Source organism: Zingiber officinale, chromosome 5B (assembly GCF_018446385.1).
Source record: "Zingiber officinale cultivar Zhangliang chromosome 5B, Zo_v1.1, whole genome shotgun sequence".
NCBI lineage: Eukaryota > Viridiplantae > Streptophyta > Magnoliopsida > Zingiberales > Zingiberaceae > Zingiber > Zingiber officinale.
Window position 1 is genome coordinate 136,652,456 of NC_055995.1, and position 11,461 is coordinate 136,663,916.

The window sequence follows — 11,461 nt, forward strand, 5'->3', positions numbered from 1 at the left end:
CCATCTCTTTTCTCTCTCCTGCTTCTTGCCAGCATATGGGTGATCTGCATTTCCTGCCATATAGTGCCTCATAAGGTGTCATCTTGATGGTGGCCTGATAGCTATTGTTGTAGGCAAATTCAGCTAAGCATAGATACTTGCACCAACTTCCTTTGAAATCTAGTGCACAAGCTCTGAGCATATCTTCTAGAATCTGATTTACTCGCTCTGTCTGTCCATCAGTCTGAGAATGGAAGGCTGTGCTGAACTTGAGTTTGGTGCCTAGTGCAGTCTGAACACACTCTCAAAAGTGAGAGGTGAAGCGCCCATCTCTATCAGAAACAATAGATTTAGGAACTCCGTGAAGTCTGATCACCTCTTTAACATACAGTTGTGCCAACTGCTCTATAGAGTGGGACACCTTGATGGCTAGAAAATGAGCAGACTTGGTCAATCTGTCCACTATCACCCATATCGCATCATATCCATTTGTGGTTCTTGGGAGACCTGTTATGAAGTCCATGGATATGTCTTCCCACTTCCACTCTGGTATAGGAAGAGGCTGTAGAACTCCTCCTGGTCTCTGGTGTTCTGCTTTGACCCTCTGACATGTCAGGCAGGTACTGACATATTTAGCTACATCTCTTTTGATTCCAGACCACCAGAATCTCTGTTTCATGTCTTGATATATCTTGGTAGAACCAGGATGCATGGAGTAAGGTGTACTATGAGCTTCTTCTAAAATTTTATTTCTCAGCTCTTCATCACTGGGGACACACAGGCGGCTCCCCTGATAAAGAATTCCACTGTCTGATACTCGAAACTCCGAATTTTCTTCTTTCTGTATCCCTTGCTTGATCTTCTGGATATCTGGATCTTCACTTTGCTTTCTCTGTATATCCTCAAGTAAGGTAGACTCTAAGGTCAATGTAGAGAGTTGCCCATAAATAATTTCCATTCCAAAATCTGACAACTCCTTCTGCAGTGGTAGGGCTAATGATGACAAAGACATCAGGGATGCACTGGATTTTCTGCTTAGTGCATCTGTCACTTTATTGCTTTACCTGGGTGGTAGAGGATTTCACAGTCATAATCTTTGACCAACTCTAGCCACCTACACTGTCTCATGTTTAAGTCCTTCTGAGTGAAAAAGTACTTAAGACTCTGATGGTCTGTGAAAATTCTACACTGAACGTCATACAAATAATGTTGCTAGAGTTTTAGTGCAAAGACCACAGCTGCCAGCTCAAGATCATGAGTGGGGTAATTCTTCTCATAGTTTTTTAGTTGTCTGGAAGCATAAGCTATCACTTTTCCTTCCTGCATGAGTACAGCTCCTAAGCCCATCTTGGAAGCATCACTGTAGATGTCAAAACTCCTGTCACTTTCTGGAACAGTCAGAATATGAGCACTGGTCAGTCTCTTCTTGAGCTCTTGGAAACTCTGCTCACATTTATCTGACCATTCAAACTTCTTGTTCTTTCTGGTGAGAGTTGTTAGTGGAGAGGCTATCCTGGAAAAGTCCTCCACAAATTTCCTGTAATACCCAGCTAAACCAAGGAAGCTTCTGATCTCCCTGGCGTTCTTGGGTCTACTCCAGTTGTTGACTGCTTCTATTTTGGCTGGATCCACTTGAATGCCTTCTTTAGAAATTATGTGACCTAGAAATGCCACCTGATCTAACCAGAACTCACACTTTGAGAACTTAGAGTAAAGCTGCTTTTGCTGAAGAGTCTGCAGTACTATCCTCAAATGCGTGTCATGCTCCTCTGGGGTTCTAGAATAGATTAGAATGTCGTCGATGAACACAATGACAAATTTGTCAAGGTACTCTCTGAACACTCTGTTCATCAGGTCCATGAAAACTGCAGGTGCATTAGTCACACCAAAAGGCATGACTACGAACTCGTAGTGTCCGTATCTGGTCCTGAAAGCCGTTCTGGGTAGAATTAACCTAATATTAACTGCAGGTATAATCAGGACCAGATCCTGGTAACCCTTTGGCCGTGCTGTACTGAAAACTGCAGGCATACAAAATTCATGGGAATTTTAAGGAGTTGATCTTGACCAAATATTTTTTGTGACTCTTAGAATTTAAAATGTTAGTCAATCCTCTAGTTGTTATACTATAGAAAAGACTTAGTAGTCCCAATTGTAATGATTGGAAATAGGACTTCGACATTAAGGTAGATTGTCTTCTTAGAACTAAGAACAATTTAGGTGTATTTAATTCATTAGTTGAAACATGTCTAGTGGTGTTATCTATCAGAACCTGAAGTGTAGATACAGATGCCATTAATCATGTCTGCAATTCATTGCAGGGTTCCAGAAAACCCGACAACTAAATGAAAATAAAAACACCGTCCACATGGGTAATACTGCAAAAGTAGCAGCTGTTGCAGTGGGAGAGTTTTATTCTCTAATAGGAATAAAATATGGATTATTAGAAATTATCTTTACATACTAAGTTTAGAAAGAACCTGATTTCAGTTTCTAAACTATTATAGAATAGATATTGTGTCTATTTTGATAACAAAGTTGTTATCAAGAAAAATAGGGAAGTTATCTATTCTGGTATGTTGGTTGACAAATTATAATCCAATAACTCCCACGATGCAACAAATGAAAATTAGTAACACATCTTCTAACTTTAAGAGAAAGCAACCTTCGGAAATGAACCAATTATATTTTTGGCATCTAAGGCTAGGTTATATTAACTTGAGTAGGATTCATTGGTAGCTGATGAACTTTTAGGTTCATTAGTAGTGGAAATCTTTCCAACCTGCGAGTCTTACTTGGAAGGAAAAATAACCAAGAAGTTTTTAAGTCTAAGGGGTATGGAGCCAAAGATATATTGAATTGGTTCATTCTGATTTGTGTAATCCTATGACTATCCAGTCAAGAGGTAGTATCGAATATTTCGTCTATTTTATAGAGAATTATTCAAGATACAAATACATTTACTTAATGTGCCGCAAGACTAAGTGCTTTGATTGTTAGAGTGTATACTGAAAGCCTAAGCTTTTGTAAACATTTATTTTGAATAAAGAATCACATTTGGTCAAATTGTCTACATTTAGTTGTAGTTGTTCAATTAATTTATATTGTAGATAACATAGTATGTGGTGTCACATACAGAAGATCATGTTATCAGTACCTTATAAATTATAAACAGTAACTCACGACCAAAATGGAAAGGAACAAACCATTGGAAGGTCGTAGTGTAATTAGGAATTAGTTTATCTTGACTATATAATTACACTAGTACACTTAGAGTGTATTGAGTAGGACCATTTGAGGTCGTTTCTTTTATACTGACTTTATAAAGGAACAAATACCTCAGTTATTATGGAAGTGTGTGCTCTTAATCCTAATATAATAACAAGCACATATATTTGATATTTATTTCTTTAATTTATCAATGGGTGAGATTTAGTTCGATAAATCAATAAACCCGATAAGTTGGGAAATGATATCACTTATAGTGTGTGTTGTTGATTATAGAAGGAAACTGTGTCCTAGTAATCTAGGTTGATAATGTCCCCAAGATGAGCTCATAAGGATTGTCATGTTAAACCCTGCAGGTGGACTTAGTCCGACATGACGATAAGGTTGAGTGGTACTATTCTTGGATTAAGATATTAATTAAATGAGTTGTCAGTAACTCACTTAATTAGTGGGCATTCGACATCTTAAACACAGGGAGACTAACACACTCATAATAAGAAGGAGCCCAAAAATGTAATTTGGGATTGGTGCGGTAGTTCAATAATAGTTCTCTAGTGGAATGAATTATTATTGATAAAATTAAGTTGTGTGTTCGGGGCGAACACGGGATGCTTAATTTTATCGGGAGACCAAAACCAATTCCTCCTCTCGGTCCCTATCGTAGCCTCTTATTTATAGAGTACTATACCCACCTATACCCACCTTTATACCCATGATAAGGGGGCCGGCCAAGCTAGCTTGTGGATCAAGCTAGGGCCAGCCAAGCCTTGATTCATGGGTGGCCGGCCCTAGCTTGAACCCAAGCTTAGGTGGCCAGCCCCCATTAAATTTAAAAGAATTTTAATTTTAAATTTTTCTTATGTGGAAGATATAATTTATTGGAGAGAATTAAAATTAAAATATCTCTTCTACAAAAGATTAAGAAAAGAGATTAGATCTCTTTCCTTATTTGTAGATAGGAAAGATATTTTATTTTCTCTTTGAAAAATTATTCACATGTTGGAAAATTAAAATTATAGAAATTTCTTTTTATCAACCATGAAGGGATTTTAAAGGGAAATTTTATTTTTTTAAATTTCCGAAGACAAATAAGGAATTTTTAATTGTTGATTAAAAATTGTCTTGTTTGCTCTCTTATTGAGTTGGTCGGCCATGATGAATTGATTAGGAAATTTTATTTAATTTTTCTTAATTAATTATTGTCAAGGAAAGTTAAGGAAATTTTATTGTAATTAAATTTCCTTATTTACCAAAGCTAAGGAATATAAAAGAGGGGGTTGGGGTGCCTTCATGACACATAACTTTTATTATTCTTCTCCCTCTTTTCTTCCTTGGTGTGGCCGGCCATCTTCTTTTCTCTTCTCTCCATCTTGTGGCCGAACTTCTCTTCTTCCTTGGAGATCAAGTGGTGGCCGGATTCTAGCTTGGAGAAGAAGGAGAGAAAGCTTTTATTCCTTGGAGCTTGGTTGGTGGTTTCTCTTCTTCCTTGGAGGTGCACTTGGTTTGGCCGAATCTTGCAAGGAGGAGAAGAAGGTGTTTTGGTGGTTTCTCATCTCGGAAGATCGTTGCCCACACAACGTCCGAGGTTAGAAGAGGAATACGGTAGAAGATCAAAAGGTCTTTCTAAAAGGTATAACTAGTATTTTTCTTTCCGCATCATACTAGTTATTTTTGGAAATAATACCAAATACAATATGCATGCGATCCTAGTATTTCGAATTTATTTTCGATGTTGTGTTCTTTGTTTTTTCTTTTCCTTGTGATTTGATTGTCCCTTTCGGTTAACCTAAAGTTATTTTAGGAAATTAAATATTAGCTTTCCTTAAAAGGTTTTGTCTAGTCGGTGGTGGTTGCTCCCATATCCAAGAAGGCCATGTGCCTCGCCACGTCAGTACTGGAAACCAATTTTGGAAATTAATATTTAATGGAATTAATAACCTAGGTGATTTGGATCGAACGTGTTAAGTTCCGCAGGAGATCCAAGTCAAAACCTAAAAGAACAAATAGATTAAATTTTGGATCAAATGTGTTAAGTTCCGCAGGTGATCCAAGTTTAATTTAAAAAGAACACATGGTAGCTAGGAAAAGGTTCAGACCTTTGTACAAAATTTTTGTACAGTGGAACCATTAGGTTTTCCGAGTAGCAACCAACATTGATTAGTTCAAAGAGTACAAGACTGATGCAGAGAAACGTTAAAGTAAAAGTATCAAGTCACTATGGTAAGATCGTAGTGGCAAGTACCTCTTGGGACAATTTAGGAGTTACTTATCAAAAGTAGGGATTCACTCTCAACTAACTGCACCTGGTACACCCCAACAGAATGATGTAGTAGAAAAAAGGTATAGGACTCTTATGGAAATAATTAGATTGATGATGAGTTATTCAGAAAATTACCAAGTTCATTTTAAGGGTATACTCTGGAAAAGAAAGTGAACATAGTACCTTTCAAAGTCAGAACTCTCTACTCATATAGAATTGCTGAATAAGCGTAAGCCTATTTTGAAGCATATTCGGATTCGGGTAGTCCAGCATATATGCTGAAGAGAGACAATGATAAGTTGGATAGGAATTCACTTGTTTGTGGGTTATCCTAAAGAAATGAAAGTAGGTTTATAGTCTTAAAAATCAGAAGGTCATTGTTAGCATCAATGACTGATTTTTAAAAGAGGACTATTTAATGAATCACAAGCCCATAAGTAAATTTGTTCTTAATAAAGGACACGTCTAATCTAGTACCAACTGTACAAGATGAAATATCACAAGAAACTGCAACACGTATCACAATTGATACACAATTATAGACAGTGCATCATCGTAGTTGGAGGGTTGTCAAACAACCTAAAAGATTCATGTTTTGGGAGAGTCTTTTGGACTTGATCCCAAATGAACATGAGCCTGATCCCGGATATATGATGAAGCACTCCAAGATAAAGATGCAACATCTTGGCAAAGAGCAATGAATACAGAATTAGAATATATGTATTCTAATAAAATCTGGAAGCTTGTAGAACCACCAGATAGTGTAAAAGTCATTCGGTGAAAATAAGTCTACAATAGGAAAAGATGGATAGACAGAAAGGTAGAAACTTTCAAAGCAAGGCTTGATGAAAAAGGAAACTTTTTCACTGGTAGTCATGCTTAAGTCTATCCGGATTCTTTTATCTATTTGGCAAGTGGATGTCAAGACAGCATTCCTTAAATGGAAGTCTTGAAGAAAGCATCCATATAAAGCAACCAGAAGGGTTCATTGCAAAGGGCAAAGAGCATCTTGTATGCAAGCTCAATCAGTCTATGGACTGAGGCAAAGCTTCAAGGTCTTGGAACATCCGGTTTATCAAAGTAATCCAGACCTATGGATTTATTAAGTAACCGGATAAATCTTGTGTATACAAAAAGTGTGATGGAAACGTGGTGGTATTTCTTGTACTACACGTAGATAACATTTTTGGTAGTTGGAAATAATATCAAAGTGTTGTCAGAAGTAAGGGTATGGTTGTCCAAACAATTCGATATGAGGGACTAGGGAGAATGTATATATATTCTTGGGATCAAAGAAATAAGGGATCACAATAAAAGAATATTTTACTTATCCCAAGCTTCATATATCGAAAAAAAATTCTTGCTCGTTTTAAGCATGCAGAACTCCAAGAAAGGTTTCTTACCTTTTGGGCTTGGAGTACCTTTATCTAAAGAGATGTATTCGAAGACATCAAAGGAGATAGAGGAAATGAAGGCAGATCTTTATGCTTCGGCTATCGGAAGCCTAATGTATGCTATGCACGAGATCAAAAATCTATTTTGCCAAGGGCATAGTTAGCAGATATTAAAGTAACCCTTGACAAGGACATTGGACTGCAGTAAAGCATATATTGAAGTACCTTAGAGGCACTAGAAATTATATGCTAGCTTACAAGGCAGTTGATTTGGTCCCTGTGAATTGCACAGATTTTGACTTCCAATCGGATAGGGACAATAGTAAGTCAACCTCGGGGTTTTGTGTTTACTTTAGGAGGTAAAGACATAACTATGGAAGAGTGATAAGCATAGGTATTTTTTTAGACTCCACCATAGAAGCTGAGTATATGACAAGCCTCTGAGGTAGCCATAAAAGCTGAATAACTCAATAACCTCAAGATAGACTTAGATATGATTTCTGATTTGTCCAAAGATTATTACAATTTATTGTAATAATAGTGGTGCAGTAGCAAACTCGAAGAAACCATGAGTCTATAAGGAAAATAAACATAATAGAGCGCAAGTACCACCCAATACGAGAAATCGTATAAACGAGGAGAAGTTGTTGCTGCCTAGATTGCATCAGATGATGACCTATAGATCTTTTCACTAAGGCCCTTAAGGCAAGAGCTTTTGATGGGCATGTTGAAGGGTTGGAAATCAGATGTATGGCAGCAGATATAGCAGCTTAGTCTTTTAGTATAAGCGGGAGATTGTTAGGATGTATACTAAAAGCCTAGCTTTAAGTATAAACATTTATCTAGAAATAAAAATCACATTGGTCAAATGTCTACATTTATGATAAATGTAGTTGTTCAATTAATTTATATTGTAGATAACATGGTGTGTGGTGTCACACACAGAAGATCATGTTATCAGTACCTTATAAATTATAAACAGTAGCTCACGACCAAGATGGAAAGGAAAAAACCATTGGAAGGTCGTAGTGTAATTAGGTATTAGTTTATCTTAACTATATAATTACACTAGTACACTTAGAGTGTATTGAGTAGGACCATTAGAGGTCGTTTCTTTTATACTGACTTTATAAAGGAACAAAGACCTCAGTTATTATGGAAGTGTGTGCTCTTAATCCTAATATAATAACAAGCACATATATTTGATATTTATTTCTTTAATTTATCAATGGGTGATATTTAGTTCGATAAATCAATAAGTCCGATAAGTTGGGAAATGATATCACTTATAGTGTGTGTTGTTGATTATAGAAGGAAACTGTGTCCTAGTAATCTAGGTTGAGAATGTCCCCAAGAGGAGCTTATAAGGATTGTCATGTTAAACTCTGCAGGTGGACTTAGTCCGACATGACGATAAGGTTGAGTGGTACTACTCTTGGACTAAGATATTAATTAAATGAGTTGTCAGTAACTCACTTAATTAGTGGACATTCGACATCTTAAACACAGGGAGACTAACACACTCATAATAAGAAGGAGCCCAAAAATGTAATTTGGGATTGGTGCGGTAGTTCAATAATAGTTCTCTAGTGGGATGAATTATTATTGATAAAATTAAGTTGTGTGTTCAGGGTGAACACGGGATGCTTAATTTTATCGGGAGACCAAAACCAATTCCTCCTCTCGGTCCCTATTGTAGCCTCTTGTATATAGAGATTTATACCCACCACATACCCACCTTCTTACCCATCCAATGGGGTCGGCCAAGCTAGCTTGGAACCCAAGCTAGGGCCGGCCAAGACCAAATGGTTGAGCCAAGTTGGTGGCCGGCCAAAGCTTGGGTCCCAAGCTTAGGTGGCCGGCCACTAAAATATTTAAAAGGATTTTTATTAAAATTATTTCTTATGTGGATGTTTTAAAAGAGAGTTTAAAAATTAAAAATTTCCTTTTATAGTTTTCTACAAAAGATTTAGAGAAGAGATTAATCTCTTATTTGTAAATTAAAAGGATGGTTTTAATTTTTGGTAAAAACTTTCCTTATTTATAAATCATCTACATGTTTAAAAGAGAGTTTAAAATTTGAAATCTTTCCTTATTTATTGATTAAAAGGTGGATTTTAAATTTTAAAAAAACTTTCCTTTTTTAACCATGTTCATGATTTAAAAGAGAGTTTAAAAAATAAATATTCTCTTTTATAAGTTTCTACAAAAGATTAAGAAAAGATTTGATATCTTTCCTTATTTGTAGATTTAAAGAGATTTTAATTTTTAGAGATAACTTTCTTTTTATCCACATGTTTAAAAGAAAGATTTTAATTTATTAAATTTCCTTTTTATAAATCAATCATGAACATGAAAAGGAAAATTTAAATAAGGAAACATGAAGGCACCTCTACCCCCTCTTTTATAATCTTTGGTCTTGGCAAATAAGGAAATTTAAATAAAAAACTTCCTTAATTCTTTTGCCATGAAAAGGAAAATTTATTTAATTAAAAATAATTTTCTCTTCTCCAATTTATTTGGCTGGCCACTCTTCTCCCCAAATCAAGGAAAGTTTTAATTAAAACAAAAATTAAAACTTTCTAATTTGTTTTCAGAAATTTATAAAATTTCTCAATAATTTAATCCCTTCATGATTGGTTAATAAAAAGGAAATTTTATAAATTAAAATCTTTCTTTTAAACATGTGGATAAAAAGAAAGTTATCTCTAAAAATTAAAATCTCTTTTAATCTACAAATAAGGAAAGATATCAAATCTTTTCTTAATCTTTTGTAGAAATTTATAAAAGAGAATATTTAATTTTTTAAACTCTCTTTTAAATCATGAACATGGTTAAAAAAGGAAAGTTTTCTTAAAATTTAAAATCCACCTTTTCAACAAATAAGGAAAGATTTCAAATTTTAAACTCTCTTTTAAACATATGGATGATTTACAAATAAGGAAAGTTTTTACCAAAAAATTAAAACCATCCTTTTAATATACAAATAAGGAAAGAGATTAATCTCTTCTCTTAATCTTTTGTAGAAATCTATAAAAGGAAATTTTTAATTTTTTAAACTCTCTTTTAAAACATGATATCCACATAAGAAATAATTTTAATAAAAATCCTTTTTAATATTCTAGTGGCCGACCACCTAAGCTTGGGACCCAAGCTTTGGCCGGCTACCAACTTGGCTCATCCATTTGGTCTTGGCCGGCCCTAGCTTGGGTTCCAAGCTAGCTTGGCTGGCCCCATTGGATGGGTAAGAAGGTGGGTATGTGGTGGGTATAAATCTCTATATACAAGAGGCTACGATAGGGACCGAGAGGAGGAATTGGTTTTGGTCTCCCGATAAAATTAAGCTTCCCGTGTTCGCCCCGAACACACAACTTATTTTCATCAATAATAATTCATTCCACTAAAGAACTATTATTGAACTACCGCACCAATTCCAAATTACATTTTGGGTTCCTTCTTATTATGAGTGTGTTAGTCTCCCTGTGTTTAAGATGTCGAATGTCCACTAATTAAGTGAGTTACTGACAACTCATTTAATTAATATCTTAGTCCAAGAGTAGTACCACTCAACCTTATCGTCATGTCGGACTAAGTCCACCTGCAGGGTTTAACATGACAATCCTTATGAGCTCCTCTTGGGGACATTCTCAACCTAGATTACTAGGACACAGTTTCCTTCTATAATCAACAACACACACTATAAGTGATATCATTTCCCAACTTATCGGGCTTATTGATTTATCGAACTAAATCTCACCCATTGATAAATTAAAGAAATAAATATCAAATATATGTGCTTGTTATTATATTAGGATTAAGAGCACACACTTCCATAATAACTGAGGTCTTTGTTCCTTTATAAAGTCAGTATAAAAGAAACGACCTCTAATGGTCCTACTCAATACACTCTAAGTGTACTAGTGTAATTATATAGTTAAGATAAACTAATACCTAATTACACTACGACCTTCCAATGGTTTTTTCCTTTCCATCTTGGTCGTGAGCTACTGTTTATAATTTATAAGGTACTGATAACATGATCTTCTGTGTGTGACACCATACACCATGTTATCTACAATATAAATTAATTGAACAACTACATTTATCATAAATGTAGACATTTGACCAATGTGATTTTTATTTCTAGATAAATATTTATATCAAAAGCTAGGCTTTTAGTATACATCCTAACAATCTCCCACTTATACTAAAAGACTAAGCTGGCACATCTGCTGCCATACACCTGATTCCCAACCCTTCAACATGTCCATCAAAAGCTCTTGCCTTAAGGGCCTTAGTGAAAAGATCTATAGGTCATCATCTGATGTAATCTAGGTAGCAACAACTTCTCCTCGTTTATACGATTTCTCGTATTGGGTGGTACTTGCGCTCTATTGTGTTTACTTGCCTTATAAACTCATGGTTTCTTCGAGTTTGCTACTGCACCACTATTATTACAATAAATTGTAATAATCTTTGGACAAACCAGAAATCATATCTAAGTCTATCTTGAGGTTATTGAGTCATTCAGCTTTTATGACTACCTCAGAGGCTTGCCATATACTCATCTTCTATGGTGGAGTCCAGAAAAACACCTATG